Below are 19,088 nucleotides of genomic sequence, written 5' to 3' on the forward strand. Positions count from 1 at the left end.
TAAAATAAAAATAAAAGTAAATCAAAACCAAATAATTTGCAAGCTTTCATCTTCATGAGGCACAATGGCAAGGCATCTAACACCGGAGAGGCCGTCCTTGGTGAAACAGCGTCTGACTTTGACATTCCTTACAATACTTTTTATAGTCCACACGCCCTCCGCACAGATTCAGTCCTTTACAGACAATCTGTCCAATCCGAAGTCTTGAACTGTCCTCAGTTCTGGAAACCCCCTTGTAAACTCCATATATAAAGCTCTTTCCTTTGTTCTCCTTTGCTTGCTGCTCTGGACCCTCTGCCTTTCTCCTGCGCCTCTTGCTCCTCATCAAACGGGTATTGCTTGCCATTTCTACATTGCTAAGATACATGCTTTCTACTACTTAGTGTTATTACTACCTACTGTAGTTTATTCTTTCATTTGATTAAATGCTTAAACATTGAATATAGTATAGTCATTTCTTTCATGCATTATCATAATAAAAAACTTTTACAATACAAGTTGCAGTGTTTTTCTTAATAAACCAGATTCATAACAAAAACTTTTACAATACAAGGTGCAGTGTTTCTCTTATACAACACTCTCTCTTACAAGGCTACAATTGTGGTTAATATCATATTAGCTTATATATATGAGGCATTATAAGAGAATAAATTGCATGTTTACTTAACAATATACAGTGCTATGCATAAGTGAATACACCCATGCTAAAGTTGACTAAAAAGAGGAATAAAAAATCATATTTTGGAAATTGAACTTAATGCCTTAATTTAAAAAATTAGGAAAAATCCAACCTTTAAGGACACCAATTTTCTTTATGAATGAATAATGTATCGTAAATAAATAAATGTTCTTCCTTAAAATACTTGGTGCATAAGTGAGTACACCCCTATGTTAAATTCCCATAGAGGCAGGCAGATTTTTATTTTTAAGTATTTTTTAAAAAAAATGTTAGGATACTATGCATCCTGATAAAGTTCCCTTGGCCTTTGGAATTAAAATAGCCCCACATCATCACATAGCCTTCACCATACCTAGAGATTGGCATGGGGCACTTTCCATAAGATCATCTCTCAATGCAAATCAAACTAGCTATTAGGCTAACTGAAATAAAACCATGCCAATCTCTAGGTATGGTGAAGGCTATGTGATGATGTGGGGCTATTTTAATTCCAAAGGCCAAGGGAACTTTATCAGGATGCATAGTATCCTAACATTTTTTTTAAAAAATACTTAAAAATAAAAATCTGCCTGCCTCTATGGGAATTTAACATAGGGGTGTACTCACTTATGCACCAAGTATTTTAAGGAAGAACATTTATTTATTTACGATACATTATTCATTCACAAAGAAAATTGGTGTCCTTAAAGGTTGGATTTTTCCTAATTTTTTAAATTAAGGCATTAAGTTCAATTTCCAAAAGATGATTTTTTATTCCTCTTTTTAGTCAACTTTAGCATGGGTGTATTCACTTATGCATTGCACTGTATATATATATATATATATATATATATATATATATATATATATGATGTGATCAGGACACTTTGTGCGAACAGGAACTGCTCACTAAAGTTTAGTTTTGGTTTGTTGTCCAGATTCAATCTTCAGAGGGGAATCAGTCAGAGACGCTCAATCTTTTCCTTTTCAGATTATACATCATGTTTATCCTGTTAATACATTCTTATAGAAATTCAATAAAGATATTAATACAAATTGTTATTTTTTATAAACAGCACCCAGAGACTATAGTACAGTTATTTAGGCTTTGCCATCATATGGTTATTAACGAAAGATTTCTCCCAATACATTTAATCAGATTTTTGTGTGCAGTTTATTACCAAGAATATTAAAATATTCATAAATCAATAAAACTGAAACCCTTCAGAAACAGAAGACATCACATTTACTAGATTATAATAATCTATTTCTAATGAATAAAACAAACACAGATAAATGTGATGCATATTGAATGAGATGTGGAGTTTAAATTAATTACAAAAAAATAGTTCAGAAAAAAATCTATTGAAAAAAATCATAACTCAAAATTAAAGTAAGTGTAAAGGAATGAATAGAAATAACGAATAACAGATGAAAGCAAGGCTTAGAGATTGAGGAAGTCATGATGTCACACACTCCAGTATACAGTAGGAAGCGCTAATCCTTCACGACAGAACTAAACCCGCCAGAACACTAAATGAAGAAGAAGAGAGATTGGCGGGGTTTATTTGTTATTGACCTGAGGCCTCTGCGCAGTCTGAGGAAACACCTTTGATCAGAAACCGAAAGCAAAGAAGAACCTGAGGAAATGTAAAATTACCTTCAGAAGTTTTAAAACACACATAAATATCTCATTACGGTAAGTTCAGTATTCTCTATGTGTCTGTCTGTCCGTTTGCATTTTGATTATTTCGAGAACCGTTCATACAATCAACTTCACAAGGGAGTGCAGTGTCGCATTTGGTGCAATATAGATAGATACGCGAGACGCGACACGTTCAGAATTAATCTACAGAACAGCGCGAGCGGGAAGCGGCGCACCTCACACGGGCAGGGCCGAGAACGGACACTGCACTAGTGATATTAAACATCTTTCCCATGAACAACACAAAGTAAATACACTCGCACGTAACACACACACACACACACCATGTGATTTGTGAGGACATTCCATAGGCGTAATGGTTTTTATACTGTACAAACTGTATATTCTATCCCCTTACACTGCCCCTATCCCTAAACCTACTCATCACAGGAAACATTCTGCATTTTTACTTAAAAAAAAAACACTGCTTAGTATGTTTTTAAAGCCATTTGAAAAATGAGGACACCCAAAATGTCCTCATATATCACCTATTTTCCCGGGTGTCCTCATTTGCAGGTGTGTTATCATAAAAATGTCCTCAGTTGTCATGAAAACAAACACACACACACACACACACACAGGTCTGTTAACTTAAGCAGTACTTTTAATAAGGTAGTCTGGCTACTGACAAATTTTTCTGACTAACAAATTACTGACACAGTAGGCCTAATGGGTAGATTTAAATGAAGAAAAACGAAATTTAATTAAAGAAAAACGAAATTTAAATAAAGAAAAACGGAATTAAAGCCCATCCCTGCTGAAAAATCCAGCTAAAACCAGCCTAAACTGGTCAGGCTGGTTTTGGCTGGTCTCCCAGCCTGGTCATAGCTGGTTTATCAGGCTGGTTTTAGAGGGGTTTTGAACACTTTTTTAGCTGGTCAGCCTGGCTGGTCTTAGCTGGTCAGGCTGGTCTTAGCTGGTCAGGCTGGCTGGTCTTAGCTGGTCAGCCTGGCTGGTCTTAGCTGGTCAGGCTGGTCTTAGCTGGTCAGGCTGGCTGGTCTTAGCTGGTCATTGTTGGGCTTAGCTGGTTTTAGCTGGTCAGGCTGGTCTTAGCTGGTCATTGTTGGGCTTAGCTGGTTTTAGCTGGTCAGGCTGGTCTTAGCTGGTCATTGTTGGGCTTAGCTGGTTTTAGCTGGTCTTAGCTGGTTTTAGCTGGTCATTGTTGGGCTTAGCTGGTTTTAGCTGGCCAGGCTGGTCATTTTTGGGCTTAGCTGGTTTTAGCTGGTCTTAGCTGGTCAGGCTGGTCTTAGCTGGTCAGGCTGGTCTTAGCTGGTCTTAGCTGGTTTTAGCTGGTCAGGCTGGTCTTAGCTGGTCAGGCTGGTCTTAGCTGGTCATTGTTGGGCTTAGCTGGTCATTGTTGGGCTTAGCTGGTTTTAGCTGGTCAGGCTGGTCTTAGCTGGTCATTGTTGGGCTTAGCTGGTTTTAGCTGGTCATTGTTGGGCTTAGCTGGCCAGGCTGTTTTTAGCTGGTCAGACTGGCTGACTCTATGTCTTCTCTATTTTTCCTGCCACTGTGTGTTGTGACAAATAATGTAAACAATTCCAAGTATACTTAAAATAATCTTCAGGAGCACAGGCAACCATTCAAACAAATTCCTTTTATTTGATATTGCAGCCCCTTAAAACAACCCATTGATATGCTAACAGTAATGTACAAAATTATTAATTGAAATGATTAAAATGCTAAAAACTATAATAGTAACTAAAGGAGAACAATAACAGAATTATAGAGATACATTTTACATTACATTTTTCTTTTCTTTTTTTATGACATCTTGTATTTTTTGGGATATGTAATACCCCACTTGCTTCTCCCGCTTCTCTCTCTCCTTTTTCGGGTTCTTTTTGTTTGAGCCAGTCACTGAAGCAGACTTGAAAGATAATTTAGATTATTAATTTGTCACTTTTCAACTAGTAAAACTTAGAAAGGTAATCAACTAATGTAAAACCGTTTTACTAAATTGGCTACGGCTACATAAAGTATATGAATGAATGAATGAATAAATGAAATAACAGATTACCTCTCAAAACTTGCAGCTTGGATGGTGTCAGGGGAGGCTTTGCAGAGTGTTTATTCGTGGGACACTCCTTTCCTGACACACTTCTGCTCTTTAAAGTGTTTGTATGTGGATCTTCAAGACAAAACATAAATGAGCTTCAATTGTATGAAAAAAAACACTCTTCAAAATATCTTCTTTTATGTTCTACAGAAAAAATAAACTTATACAGAATATATTCCAGTTGGTAGCTATAAATGTTGTGACGTTACTCCTACTTTGGCTACCACATCAGAGCTGCATTTTTTTTAAAGATCTCAATATTACAAATAAGAAGCTGTATTTTTTTTCCTACAAAGATATCTAGTCATTTCAGTGAGATCTTAACAATTTGTGTGGGACCTTTCAGCACGTGTCAAGCAACTTCAGTCTGGGTAGATGCCATATTTAATTCTAAGTGAATCAAAAATGAGGCTGTGTGGGATATGCATACAGTCAGTTCAAAAGTTTGTACCATCTAAATGTGCTGGATCTTTTTACTTCATCACCACTAGAGCTGAAACAACTAATCGATTTAATCGATTAAAATCGATTATTAAAATAGTTGTCAACTAATTTAGTCATCGATTAGTTGCTAAATAACTTTTATTTGCCGTAAGCGGCTCATTTTATTTGCCGTAAGCGGCTCATTTCGTGCATATTTAAATCTGCGGTGACCAAAGTGTGGCAGTAATGAGCCACCGGAGGTTTTACTCAGCCAGTACAGCAGGAGAAGTAGCGAATAGCCAATAGCTGGCCTTGTTTTGTGTCACATGCTTCCCGCACAGCCAGTGTTGCCAAGTCCGCTTATTATAAGCGACTTTGGGCTTGTTTTTCTGTAAAGTCGCTTACAAATATTGGTAGTCGCGGGTTGCGGTTTTTTGGGCTTGTTTCTAAAGTGTAGTTGCTTATTTTGGGCTTGTTCCCAGCTCCATAAAAAGTTGTCAAACAGACATTGCCTATATTTTAAACGTAGTTTGTCTTGCCTGTTCCCTCTGTCCCTCCCCTTTCCCATACACACAGGAGATGTCAACGAGTACTAACGTTAGCCAATCAGAGGCAGTCTGTTTTTTTATGGTTAGGAAAACGTCAGTGACGTTTAAATGAAAATACGCGCGAGTCGGAAGAAAGAAAAAGGAGTAAAAGTATGGATTCAACCTGTCGTGGGGGATGACTCAAAAGCACTGTGCAGAGTATGTAGCGGACCTCGAAAATAATTTAAAACAAGTAATAACAACTCAGTGAGTGTTTTAGCGCAATTTTCTCACCTCATTGGATCACAACACTAAGAGATAGTAAATCTTTTCCTGGATTTTTTTTGTGCGTTCCCGAGATTAGACCTTCCTTAACATAATGCCGAAAACCCGAAGTCTCTAGGTGGTCTGGTTGAGGAGTAGATAGAAGTGCAAGATTGGTGCACACAGACACAGAACAGAAATCATGAGTTAACAATCGCAATTTGTCCGGTGGAAAATTGCGCTAAAAATGCAGCACCGTTCTCCTCAATGAGGCTTCCGGACATTGGATTTACGGTCTCCAAACACAACGAGTCAAGACAGATCGAGAGCTGTGCTAAAGGTAGATGTAGCTTGTCACACATAAATTAAATCAGCCGATCACCTTGGGGAATTAATTTGCTCAACTTGTGACAAGACATCAAAATGCACCGCATTATTGCTCTGTGTATGTTCACAGAACATAATAAATGAACAGATAAATAATGTATGTTCACAGAAACATAATAAATAAACAACAAAAATAAAAATAAACTGTAACGTTACCATGTGTAGGCTACAGTTTTTCAAAACTGCGCACAGTTAACGTTAACCAATCTGTCCACATGGATGTAAATTGACAATCTGTAGCAACAGTTTAAAATCAGTCCCTACGTCACAGTTTATTTATTGCTAATAAACTTTATTATTAATTAATAATATGTCTATGCGGGGGGGGGGGGAGTCGCTTGTTTTGGGCTTGTTTTTACTGGCCTGGTTGCTTATTTGTCTCGCGAGATCTGGCAACACTGCGCACAGCGTCTGTGCAGCATTCAGCGAGATGGCGGAGGCAGGCGGCAGTGGAGCTCGAGAAAGAAAAAAGCGGAAGATAAAACTAATCGAACGAAGCAGCATTCGGCAGTTTAGGATATCGCACAAGATTTGTCAACAAAGAAAACATTTCATCACTGGAGAGTTTTTTTTTCGACACCATCGTATCAATTGATTTTGATTAATATGCGCGAGGGAGAGAGAGAGCAAGACAGAGCTCGGGTGAGTGCGCGCGCGCGGCCGGGGCTCTCTCTCTGCTCGTTCTTATATATGCCCTGTCAAGCTGACAGGACTTAAAAACGCATGCAAATGATACACTTTGTTTCACTCTATGGTGGTTAAACTCTGCAATTAATTATTTTTTTCTCGGAACTAATGTTTTGGTAGGAACGAAAGTTTACATCGTATATGTTTCTCCGGAATCAGCCAGCGCGAAGGACGTCTATATTCCGATTGGTTGCTGGCGTTTGCCGCTGAACCGCGTCATAGCTTATTACCATAAAGTTGAGCTACTTTCAACTTTCTAATTGATTTCACAGCATAAGCTATAAAGCTGTTTCCCAGGTATAAGCTGTGTGTTTACAGGAAATAAATAAATAAAATGCAATTTACTGCAACTGTATTCTGTTTTATTCTTATTCTTCGTGAAAATATGTTCTGCAAGATTCATTAATAAGCTTTGTTCGGGATGTTAAACTACTTTAGGAGCCCAAAGGACTGCCATGGTAAAAACATTATTTGAAATCTCCTTGTGAAATTTGCTAGAGTACGTATGGGTCAGTGTTTTGATTGCAGAAGAGTTCGACAAAGGATTACTAACACATAATAAAACAACTCCAGGTATGTTTTTGATGAGGATATGACAATGCAAAATGGTTAAAATCTCTAAAAAGTCTATGTTGAATGATAAAGACCCTTTGTTAATAATTTACTTGGGGGAAAAATGGGTAAAACTAAAATATAAGTACATAAACCGATTAATCGATTAATCGTAAAAATAATCGTCCGATTAATCGATTATCAAAATAATCGTTAGTTGCAGCCCTAATCACCACCCATGTTTTCTAAAGTAGATTTTTTTCAATATTTCATCAACATAACAGTACATTTAACCGATTGTAAGTCTGTCTTTTACAGACAGTGTTAGCTGTAGCTTTGATTTCGAATTAAAAGTCAATATGTGATGATCATTAGCTTCAATGCAGAACATTAATAACTATGATTGGGACTGCCATATATACATACATTATAATGAGCAAAATATTGCATTAAAAACGTTGTAAATTCTTTGGGATTAGTTGCTGTGTTTCAGCCATAGACTGTAAAAAAAGATGGACGACGCCCCTTCGCTCTCTTCCATTGATGAGAACTGAAGCCCAATATGGCGCTGACATCTTGGGGCTTGAGTTTGCGCAGTAGCGATCTCGGGACCAGACCTGCGCAGTAGTGAGCAGGAAGTAATCAACGCTCCGCCCTCACTCTCGCCGAATGCACTCAGGGAGAGCGGATTCTGCACACTTTTTAAAAAATTGATTGCAGTACGACAAGAGGCTTGTTAAAATAAAGTATACAATCTCCTCAGTTCTCCGAAGATCCAGACAAAATGTCCGTTGGTGCTTCGGTGACTACTTCACTCAGAGAACCTGTCAATCACAGCTGTCAGTCATGACGTTACACCACCGCATCACATAACTAACTAAAAACCAACTTATTTTTGAAACAGACACTTGATCTTACACCAGCGTGATAAAAACAACAGCAAATGAAAGAAACCACATTTGGAAAAAAGATATTTGAAGTGTAATTTAATTGTTTAGTTGGTCTCACGTCCCGTTGAATAACACGGGGAGGCGGGGCTTATGACCTATACTAGGACCAGTCACCGGGGGGCGATCGAGACGTTTTGGCTTCACTTTTCAGGGCTTGTGCGGCACGCTTGGTTTCAGCGTGTTGTCCTGGGAGGAGTGCATCCACAACAGGAGTTTCACTATGTAATAGTTGATTACTATTCAAGCCACTAGATATCAACTAAAGTGGATTTTCAGAGGGAAACAAATAAATTAAATTGACTTTAGAATTCACAAAATGACAGTTAATTGCATTAACATGCAATGTAATACCTATGAAAAAAAAAAAACATGTCAATGTGTTACATTAACAATGCATCTCTATTTAGTTTTTCACCGATGTCTAGGGGCTGTTTACACCAGGCCACTTCATGCGTTTTCTCAGATCAGATTGCTGTCTGATTTATCAAAACGATTCCATTTACACCTGGTTACATCAATGTGTGTGTGTGTTTTTTTTTTTGCGGATATAAATCCGATCTTCAATTCCCGCTATGCAGATTTAATGGAGTGCACGTCACCGAAAGCAACAGATATGAGATACATTATTTTATTGATCATCAGCTAAAATTTCTGAATCAAAGCCCGCAATAAGAGAAAGCGGAAACAGCCCTGGTAAGATCATTTCGTTTCTTTACATTTAATGATGATGATTGTGTGTTAAGCGTCAGCGACTTTCACTTTGATTTGCGATAGTTTGCACGTTGGTTTGATGAATAGATGCTCATCTGCGGCGATGCGTGTTGCAGTAGCGTCATCATATCTGACTATAACATGACATATAGCCTATAACACGCTCTCACATGTTTATTTTAGGGCTGTCCCCGACTATGGATTTTCATAGTCGAATCAGAATCGTCATGCCTTGCCTATAGTCGACTAATAGTCGAATCATGTGTATGGGGGTGGGGCTGGGGGCGGGGCTTTAACGTTTCAAAGCCGCGATGTACAGAAAATCACACAAAGATATAGAAGAAAATGTATAAAAACATTTTTGATCAATAAAACTAAGAAATAACATAAATAACTCCAGAAAGGCCACACTGCAGATTTGCATTTCACATGCAAATCAAATTAAATCGGCTAAATTACCTGTGCGAGCAGGCCAGCCTACAGCACAACATCGATGCAGCGAAAAAATAATTAATTTACTAAATTAAATTAGAACAGAATATACCTTTCTAATAAATAAAAATACAAAACGAAATAAATCAGAATCAAGTCACAGTATGAGGAGCAAATGTGTGCAAAATGCCTAAAGTGCAGGGGAACATATATTCAAAACACAAGCCACAAATAGTTAGATTAGATAACCCTGACAGATTAATAAATAAAATAAAAATAAAGAAATTATTAAAATAACGATAGTAGCCAGAATTTTCAACTTTGTCTTTTTAACTGCAGAAACAACAATAAATGCTAAACTGGAGAGGCAGTCTTTTTAGCTAAAAATGTTCACAGCATCCAAACATAAAATTAGAACCGGCTGAAAAGTTTTGAAATCACTTGTAGGCCTACCTGATCGAGAGAACAAACCCAGTCTTTCACTCTGTCTGTGTCCGTTGGAGTCTTTTCAAATTGTGCGCGCGGATAAAATACATTCTAACGTGAAACCCAGTCTATGCGTGAAACATGTTAACGTTGGCCGGCAGAAGTGCGATCATGGTTTTCCTGATGCTAAATCCAGGCTTGGAGAATATCCTTTCTGATGGTGTACATCCACACTTTAGATTTTCTTATCCCAGACATTGTTAAAGATTTAAATCCTTGCCGCGAAGACGCTCTTCTGTCGGTCACGGATTGAAAGTGAAACTTAAATCTGTCACGGGGTGTTTGGATTTATTCACGCACGTTAAAAAAATATTTATTAAAAGCTTCTTGCACATTTTTATATAGGCCTACAGCATTATCATAATAGGCTGAATATTAACGTATTGACATAAAAGCTAGTTCTATGTGAAATCAGACATTGAGCGCCCTCATATAGCCAAAGTGGCATGATCCTCGTTTCATAACACCTCTGCGAAGATTCGACCGTGAGATCGGTAGTCGAATCAGGCTCCTCCTATCGAAGCATCGAATCTTCGACTATTCGGGGTCACCCCTAGTTTATTTTTTAATAAACCATATTCAACAACATATAAAAATGAAATAATCTTTAGAGTAAAGCCGCAGCCATCATTACCAAGCGCGAACCATTGACAGTGAATGAAACGAAGCGAACTTAGCCTGCAGGCCGTAGTGTGATATGCGTAAACCAATGGTGTAAACATAATCATAGAGATGACGTGCCACGGGTTTTTATTTAAAAGAAAAAACGTAGCTTGTGTTTGTATGTAGGTCTAGGCAATTTATATTCACAATACTTAATAACTAATATTATTTTATTGCATTTGTATTAAATGTTTGAAGAGGTAAAAAAAATATCGGTCGGTCTTAACTAGTGTTGGGCGATATGCTCCATTTTCATATCGTCCTATCGTCAGCCTGTAAGATCGGTGGTACGCGATATTATCGTGAGGGGGCGGGGCTTACTTATTTGATCATTAACTTGCTTATTTACTCGTTAATTTGCTTGTTTTATATATGAGAATTGTTTTCTATTTTGGTAGCAAAGTTGGAGTGTTTATCAATAGGCTAAATCAGGTTATTTCCCGGTATAGTAAGGTAAAAAAAAAAAGATCCTAATCATTCTTGTATCTGACTCAGAATATTTCAACATGTCAGCGGGAAATTTACGGACACACATCCTCTCATGCCGTTACAGATGCAGCATTTTGACTGTACTTCTGCACGAGATGAGAACACGTTTTAATAATTTCTTGGGTCAAGAAAGAGTCAGAGTTTGTGATATATGTCCTCCTACCAGTGCTCTCTCTGTCTGTATGCAAGTGCACTTCACACATCGCACTTCAATAAGCCCGAAGAACGCGGGTTAATGTGTTTTAAATGCTGAGAGAAATCAAAGGCAAAAATCTAAAAGTCGATCGGTTATACTTAAACTTATGACTTGACTCCGATAAAGGAAAACAGGTTAATGTGTTTACATGACATGCATTGCCAGTTTATTCAGCATAATCGAGTTAATAACGTGCATGTAAACGCGCTCATTCCCTGAAAGTGAAAGCAGAAACGGACTGAGCTTTCGCTGCATTAACAGCGCGTTCTCTCAGAGACGACGGTGGATATAACGGTATAGCAACTATCTTAATTTACTGGCTTAATATTTCTCTTGTGGACTTACATTATTGACAGTGAAACAATTAGAAGAATATTACTTGTTAAACAAGTGTTTGAAGTAGGGGTGACCCCGAATAGTCGAAGATTCGATTGGAGGAGCCTGATTCGACTACCGATCTCACGGTCGAATCTTCGCACAGGTGTTATGAAACGAGGATCATGCCACTTTGGCTATATGAGAGCGCTCAATGTCTGATTTCACATAGAACTAGTTTTCTGTCAATACGTTAATATTCAGCCTATTATGATAATGCTGTATATGAAAATGTGCAAAGAAATAAGCTTTTAATAAATATTTTTAATGTGCGTGAATAAATCCAAACACCCCGTGACAGATTTAAGTTTCACTTTCAATCCGTGACCGACAGAGGAGCGTCTTGGCGGCAAGGATTTACATTTTTAACAATGTCTGGGATAAGAAACTTTAAAGTGTGGATGTACACCGTCAGAAAGGATATTCTCCAAGGCTGGATTTAGCATCAGGAAAACCATGATCGCACTTCTGCCGGCCAACGAACATGTTTCACGTCAGAATGTATTTTATCCGCGCGCACAATTTGAAAAGACTCCAACGGACACAGACAGAGTGAAAGACTGGATTTGTTCTCTCGATCAGGTAACGTTAGGGTACAAGTGATTTCAAAACTTTTCAGACGCTTCTAATTTGATTTTTGGATGCTGTGAGTGTGAACATTTTTAGCTAAAAAGACTGCCACTCCAGTTTAGCATTTATTGTTGTTTCTGCAGTTAAAAAGACAAAGTTGAAAATTCTGGCTACTATCGTTATTTTAATAGTTTCTTTATTTTAATTTTATTTATTGATCTGTCAGGGTTATCTAATCTTTATTTGTGGCTTGTGTTTTGAATATATGTTCCCCTGCACTTTAGGCATTTTGCACACATTTGCTCATCTTGTGACTCGATTCTGATTTATTTCGTTTTGTATTTTTATTTATTAGAAAGGTATATTCTGTTCTAATTTAATTTAGTAAATTAATTGTTTATTTTTTCGGTGCATCGATGTTGTGCTCGCACAGGTAATTTAGCCGATTTAATTTGATTTGCATGTGAAATGCAAATCCTGTCCGTGGCCTTTCTGGAGTTATTTATGTTATTTCTTAGTTTTATTGATCCAAAATGTTTTTATACTTTTTCTTCTATATCTTTGTGTGATTTTCTGTACATGGCGGCTTTGAAATGTTAAAGCCCCGCCCCCAGCCCCATCCCTATACACATGATTCGACTATTAGTCGACTATAGGCAAGACATGACGATTCTGATTCGACTATGAAAATCCATAGTCGGGGACACCCCTAGTTTGAAGTTGCTTTTGATTTCACAGACGGCAGAGTTGTGCTGCGTTCTTGAACTAAAGACTTTTATTAGGCCTATATAATTTTAGTGATATTATTATCATTAATATTTTGTAATTGTATTGTTTTTAGTGTTATTAGTGTCATTCAATGTTTTGTTAATGTGCTATGGAAACAAAATACTGACGAACAACGATGCCGTCTTCATCTTGGCTCTAAATGATGTGTCTGTTAAAGCAAGCACTCTTGACAATTTGTGAATGGATCTCATACGCACGTCGGTGATGTCGCAAGTGTGGTTATGTGGTGATGTCGTTATGAATTTAGGCAAGGCAAATTAATTGTAGTTCATAATTAATGTACCCATTAATGTTCATGTTTCAGTACCCATGCCTACATATGGGTGTGTTCATATGGATGAAAGCCTGTTGTGTTCAGTCTCTTGATTTGTGATAGAGGCAGCTATTGTGAAACTCACCTTGTCAAGGTGACTGCATCAAGATCTTGTCCTGAAGAATCACAGGGCCAAACGCTAGGGATTATTTCATCTGATAACAAGAGCATAGCCATAAGTTTAAGAACTCTAATGATATCTTTAGCCCCTGATATTGCATTGGGGATATCAATTCAAACATTTTAAAGGCTAAGAGTATGAGCCATGAGTAAGCTGGCCAGATATCTGTGAAAAATAACTTGCGTGCCTGAACCATATTTAGCATTTAAAAGTAAAAAGAATTTCAGTATTTATCAGTAAAAAATACATACAAATAAATAAATACCCCTGAGTATGGTGTCTGTCTCACTGGCCAACATAACTCAAAACAGACCTAGAGAAATAAAATAAAATATACCAATGACCATGATATCCTGTTATCATAATAGTTAAATAAATTATTATAACTACGACCATTATACCATTATATTTGTCGCCTATTATTTAGCCTACAGGCTTCTCAAGGACAATCACACTGAAAAAACCTGGGGTTAATGATTTTAAAATGTGAGACTTCTTTCAAAAGCATAAATCTTACAGACCCCAAACTTTTGGACAGTAGTGCATTGTATGTTTGAAGTGGTTTTGCTTACTAATCATATGGTTCATAGCCATGGAGATTTTCTTGGACGGGGGTGCAGCAGGCCTTCAGCATGATGATCTACAGTAGGAACATAACATGCAATTTCACAGAGCCAACACTGTTACATAGGATTTACAATAGGGTTTATTACAAGAAACCAAGCCAGAGCAGAGGTGAACTGCAGAAAAGAGAAAGAATTATATATTTAGATAATATATTAAGATAATAATTAATTATATATTAATATAAATAGATGCATATGAAATTAATAATTCACCCTTTGTTGTAGAGGTTTTTTTCCTGTTGCTCCTGAAATCACTTTTTTTAAATCACTATTTGTAAGTGACGTCACTGATTAACAGTGCAGTGCATTCTTTTAGGTTAAATAAATTAGCTTACTTCCAATCACCCATTGACAAATTACCAGCAAAACAAAACTATCAAAAACTGTTATCTACACAAAGATGTGGTTAAAACCCCAAACTTTTATCAACAAGAGCTCCAGTCAGACTATAGTTTGCCTTAACGTAAGTTAGGCCTAAGTTAACTTACCTCTTCTGAAACTGGTTGAGATGCTAACGGACTTTTTCGAAGACACAAAACCATTTCTATAAAGTAAATATTCAACAGGAGCGTGTCAATTACACGTAATAAAGGTGTCAGGGACGTTTGTATGTATTATTTGTGTGAATTTGTTGACTAAACTCACCTGAAAGCAGTGAAAACAACAGCGAGAGACAAGAGTTTTGCTGTGTGTCAGTTGATGACGTTTCCCGTTTCCATCTGCTCTCGCGCGCACAGCGCGCTCGCTCCAGTGTTTGAATGCGAATGTTCGAATGTTCACGCGCACGCACATTAAAACACTTCAAAGTCACGCAGCATTTAAATAAACATCTAGAATTAAAAAATCATTAATATTAAATCATGAATTTAAAACTCATTGTGTAGTTATATGACCCATTCATGTGCAATATGCCAGGTTTATGGCAGGCGAGTAAAAAAAATTGTGACAGTGACAGAAGTATTAAAAGTTTTTTTATTTTATTTTTGAAAAATTCAATTTACATTTATATAATGATAAGTTGCGTTAGAATACTAATAATTGCGTTATATTACTAAATGGCAAGCAAACAAACAAACAAAAAATCTGGGTTCCAGACGGTTCCAATAATTAACTAGTGTATATTATAATCAACTTCGTCTATATTAACTTATTGTGTGTGTGTGTGTGTGTGTGTGTGTGTGAATTATTATTATTATTATTATTATACATAATTTTATATATATATATATATATATATATATATATATATATATATATATATATATATATAATATTGTGAGATGTTCATCAGCTTGGCTAGGCTGGGAGACCAGCTAAAACCAGCTGACCACCAAATTGTCCAGGCTGGGAAACCAGCTTGACCAGCTAGGAAAGGCTGGGAGACCAGCTAAAATAAGCTATAAACCAGGCTGGGAGACCAGCTTGACCAGCTAGGCCAGGCTGGGAGACCAGCTAAAACCAGCTAAGCCAGGCTGGGAGACCAGCTTGACCTGCTAAGCCAGGTTGGGAGACCAGCTAAAACCAGCAAAGCCAGGCTGGGAGACCAGCTTGACCAGCTAGGCCAGGCTGGGAGACCAGCTAAAACCAGCTAAGCCAGGCTGGGAGACCAGCTAAAACCAGCTACTTCCAGCTTAAACCAGCTAAAACCAGCCAACCAGCTTAGGCTGGTTTTAGCTGGATTTTTCAGCAGGGTCATGTTTCCCGCTGGCGGCCGAACCACATGCTGATGGCGGACCGTCACCGGGCGACCCGATGAAGGAGCTGGGACAGTGTGCACATATCGCCGGGATTATAATCATTCGGTCCACACTACCGCGTTTTTCAAAGCAGAAGCAGAAGTGAAGTCCCGTCTCTTACCCGGCACAAAACGCACACTGGCACGGAAGATTGCACCGTCCTTTTTCTTATTCGGAAACCTGTGGACTCGATGTCCTGACAGGCCATAATTCACAATCATTTACCACGACGATGATTCATTGAAATACAATAAGCACAGAAAACACACTGAATCATGACCGCTCCAACTGACTACCAACCCAGAGCCATAGAGAGAAAGAGTTGCGACACTCTTTGATGTCGCCGCTATGGCTGTCACGTGGTTCATGTAAGCCGCAATAGTTCCAAAACACACGCTGGCTGTCATGTTCTTCTATGGGACAGACAGCAGCGATTGCATTATTGAACGGTAAATATAAAATAAAACACACACCCAAGTACTTTTTCAGCTGTTATTGCATTATTGCATTTTGTTAATGTCAGTTTTGCATTTGGAGATAAGTTTTAGGCTATATTTTTGGAGGGAAAAGCATAGTGTTCATGTTCGCATGGGTAGTAGCACTGGCTTTAGCAGCTCTAACTTAACTTTTCCATATCATTCATCTGATGATGGACGTCTCATGATATTTATTTTAGCACAACTGGGCTGTATTAGGCTATTGATTCCCGTGATTTTGCTTATAAATTTTGATTCAGCCATTACACCTTCGTGATCACGCAAAGAGGTCTGCCGTGGCCGTCCGTTCAGAGTTCGCTTAAATATTTTTTATTAAACAATGACAGACAACAAAAATGTGTGCTTGTGTGTGAACAAGAAAAACAAAAACCAGGGGCAGGTGATCCATGAAACAGACAGGACTGGTGATCCCATAACAATCCTAGAGGTCCAGCATTGTTCTCACAAGCCGCTTCACTCAAGACAGTAAAACATAATGAAAAGTTAGTATATCCCAAAAAATTAAATTAAATAAAAGTTGCTATAAAGGTGGTAGCGATTCATTACCGAACTCTTACTGTCACAGTGACAGCTGACGAAGTCGCGCTAGCTAACTAGCTAGCGCAGTGCTTGAAAATTGGTTGAAACATCCAACATAAAATATAAATAATTACGCTGTGCATGTACAAATGAAGACCAGTATAAGCATCGCAAAGGGCCTCTGATACAATATAGACAGTTGACAATTCAAAAGAGGTCGATATCTCAACAACTTAACTCTGGAACAACTCGACGCGCTGCAATGTAAGTGAATGGTGTCCAACGCCAAAATGACAGTGTTTGGAACTATTCCGATCTTCTAATCCCGGAAGTAGGCGGTTAAAAGCGCCGCCATTGTTTACAACGGAGGTCTATGGGAGTGTCGCAACTCTTTCTCTCTATGGCTCTGTACCAACCTATCTCTGCACTGAGCGCGAACGCAGAGCCAAACGACTACCTCATGTGACGTCATATGACGCGATGGTGAAAAAAAGCGCTTTTTCAACACGGTCAAGGAAATGGTCACGTTTTCTATTAAATTTGTGCCCTTATGTCTTGCAAAACAATTTTTAATCCTGCATTTACTTTTCATATGGTATTTTCATACAAGGTTATATTAATAAAAAAAAATTTAAAAAAAACCTGCAACATATCGGATCCGTCAGAGATCACTTATTGTACATCTGTTTTACAAAATGTGCCTTGTCTTAATTTAATTCATTAACATATCCTACATAAACTTGTAATGTAATGCATTTATGTGTTTGTTATTAGTCTGCAGCCGACACTATTATTATTATTATAAATATAATATATTATGTTCTATAATTCATTTTCAATCTGTACAAACCGACTTTAATGTTTGTGTTGGCTGTTTCTACATATAAAGTTTTTATACAGTAAGACAGTTGTGATTGTGATCATTTATTTTATTCATCGTCACCAAATGGGTCAATTCAAAGCCTTTATAAAGTCCCTCTTCCTCTGGAAACTGTCTCCTAATGGCTGACACACACAACACATGCAGGTAAGCGTCTAAGTACTAGCTTTGCTATTGCCTGATACATGATGATAATAATCTGTACAGTATTGTGATCTGAGCATAGTGTTATACATATCGTCGGCTAACGTGAATACATCTATAAGCTAACACTGTTCTCTCACCCTGTTCTCCTCAACACCACAACTCACCGTTGTTCTGTCTAACCCTGGCCTGTCCTGCTCACTTGGCTTCATATCAGGCTCATAATTATATGATATCATCATATATATCAATTATAAATGAATTATATATATATCATACGAGTAAACATTTAGGCTACAATTCCCTTTCCGAGCTGTCATCCATTGCTTTCCTATTCGCTAGTTGATTTACTTTGACCGCTCTACCTCATGTTACGTCACTTCAGGTTCGGCGGTTTAAGCGATTTTCAAATGCGGAAGTAAAAATTTCTCACAAAAACGACCCCAGAAGCCTAAATAGCGTTTTATAAGTATATGTTTATATTTAAATCTAGTTCCTACATTATTTTTCTATACATTGGCTTACTGGGTACTCTAACCTGCAACATGGGCTTTAAGTTAAATTAAAAACGAGATTAATTTAGATTGATAATACATTTTGTTTCTATTATTCTATTTTCCACAATGTCAAAGCAACGCAGCTTAACCCAAAATACAAGCTCAGGCATGCACTTGACTTCTGTCCACACACACTCCGCTGTTCTGCACTTCTGCCCACACACACTCCGCTGTTCTACACTTCTGCCCACACACACACACTCCGCTGTTCTGCACTCTAGCCAGAGAACACTCCCGTTGCAGGAACACTTTAGTAGGCCAAGAAGAAGCAAATATATTTATTAAGTATAACGAGGTTGAGTTTCTTCAACTGTCCATCCTATTAAAAATGGCTAGGTATTAAAAGAGTATTGTATTTCTTCAGATTTTATAGTGTTGAACATATTCAAGCGCAAATGAGAACCGTTTCGAGAGGGATGCCAGGTGTGCAAAAAACAAACAAAACGAATATTCGAATGTCAAATTTTCAAATCGAATACAATCCGTTTATCATAAGTCGTTTTTTACTTAATATTGAAAGTTAAAAAAATGAGAAAACAGTTCCTGTTTCGATTTTTCTTTTTTTCCCAAAAAATGAAAAACAAGAATTCAGCTTGATTTTTCGTTTTTCGTTCTGAGGTAGAAAAATGAATAAACAGCTTGATATTCGATTTCTACATGTGGGCGGGAATGAAACGCCCCTTTCCTCTGATTTGTCAGCCGAAGATCAAACTGTCCCGTCATCAGTTCTTCCTCAGTTCTGCACTGCAGAATAAGAGTCCTCCGTTGTGTG

The 19,088-nt window shown here is 37.7% G+C and overlaps 1 protein-coding gene and 1 long non-coding RNA gene across 3 annotated transcripts in view; one reads left to right on the top strand and one right to left on the bottom strand.

Moving 5' to 3' along the window:
* The window catches only part of LOC311077459 (NLR family CARD domain-containing protein 3-like), a gene marked incomplete at its 3' end in the record, with an annotated part of 351,403 nt that overhangs the window by 308,268 nt on the left and 24,047 nt on the right, over positions 1-19,088 (top strand). The gene's annotated exons all lie outside the window — the stretch shown is intronic.
* Positions 3,946-15,054, bottom strand: LOC311077519. 2 transcript variants are annotated; one of them, XR_014604905.1, is made up of 7 exons: positions 14,629-15,052; positions 14,472-14,527; positions 13,930-13,997; positions 13,623-13,670; positions 13,322-13,391; positions 4,384-4,494; positions 3,946-4,233 (listed from the first exon to the last, which is right to left on the bottom strand). It is a non-coding gene; the product is annotated as an uncharacterized lncRNA (long non-coding RNA). The 2 variants fall into 2 exon arrangements; XR_014604904.1 differs by lacking the exon at positions 13,623-13,670 and having other exon boundaries at positions 14,629-15,054.

Source organism: Abramis brama (assembly GCF_963993115.1).
Source record: "Abramis brama genome assembly, chromosome: 2".
NCBI lineage: Eukaryota > Metazoa > Chordata > Actinopteri > Cypriniformes > Leuciscidae > Abramis > Abramis brama.